Here is a 1,074-nt window from a genome sequence, read left to right as displayed (position 1 = left end):
AGGAAATTGTGAGCTTTTTTTTTTTTTTTTTTTTGAGACGGAATTTCACTCCTGTTGCCCAGGCTGGAGTGCAATGGCCAGATCTTGGCTCACTGCAACCTCTGCCTCCCAGGTTCAAGCAATTCTTCTGTCTTAACCTCCCAAGTAGCTGGGATTACAGGCACTTGCCACCACGCCTGGCTAATTTTGTATTTTTAGTAGAGGTGGGGTTTCTCCATATTCGTCAGGCTTGTCTCGAACTCCTGACCTCAGGTGATCCACCCACCTCGGCCTCCCAAAGTGTTGGGATTACAGGCATCAGCCACCACACCTGGCAGTAAAAACTACTTTTATGAAAAGCTATCAATGATATGGGAAAAGCTTATAAAGTCACAAAAATAAGATGCAAATTACTTTTAGAGTAATACCTCAACAATGTTTTCTAAAGGGCCCAGAGGGAAAAAAAAAAAAGAAAAAAATAGACTCCAAAGTGCCCAAATATTATAATGTTATAAGAAATCTTTATTTTTAAAAACAGAAACTTTCTCATATTGTTAGGGTTTTAGGTTTGTTTTTTTTTTTGAGATGGAGTTTTGCTCTTCTTACCCAGCTTAGAGTGCAATGGTGCAATCTCGGCTCACTGCAATCCCCACCTCTCTGGTTCAAGCAATTCTCCCAGATCAACCTCCCAAGTAGCTGGGATTACAGGCATGTGCCACCATGCCCAGCTAATTTTGTATTTTTAGCAGGGATGGGGTTTCTCCATATTGGTCAGGCTGGTCTCCAGCTCCCGACCTCAGGTGATCCACCCACCTTGGCCTCCCAAAGTGCTGGGATTTCAGGCGTGAGCCACTTGAGCTTGGCAGTTGTTGGTTTTTTTGTTTTGCATCTTATACTTTTGCTTTATTTACAGTTTCCTATGCATGTTACTATTTCTAAGTTGGAGAAAAAATAAAATGAAAACGTAAGTTTCTCAGATAATTATTAGAAATATGTTTTAAAAGAACATCAAATGGATTTTATAAGGACTTATATGAATAAATTTTCTTTTCCGTACATTTGAAACACTTTGTGATTTTTTTTTTTTTTTTTTTT

At 39.0% G+C, this 1,074-nt stretch overlaps 1 protein-coding gene across 1 annotated transcript in view; it reads right to left on the bottom strand.

Annotated features, from left to right (window-relative positions):
- UGCG (UDP-glucose ceramide glucosyltransferase) overlaps positions 1-1,074 on the bottom strand; it is a 40,826-nt gene that overhangs the window by 6,580 nt on the left and 33,172 nt on the right. The window lies entirely within an intron of this gene.

Source organism: Cebus imitator, unplaced genomic scaffold (assembly GCF_001604975.1).
Source record: "Cebus imitator isolate Cc_AM_T3 unplaced genomic scaffold, Cebus_imitator-1.0 Scaffold310, whole genome shotgun sequence".
Taxonomy (NCBI): Eukaryota; Metazoa; Chordata; class Mammalia; order Primates; family Cebidae; genus Cebus; species Cebus imitator.
The sequence above is the reverse complement of the archived record's forward strand: the minus strand, read 5'-3'. Positions and strand labels throughout refer to the sequence as shown.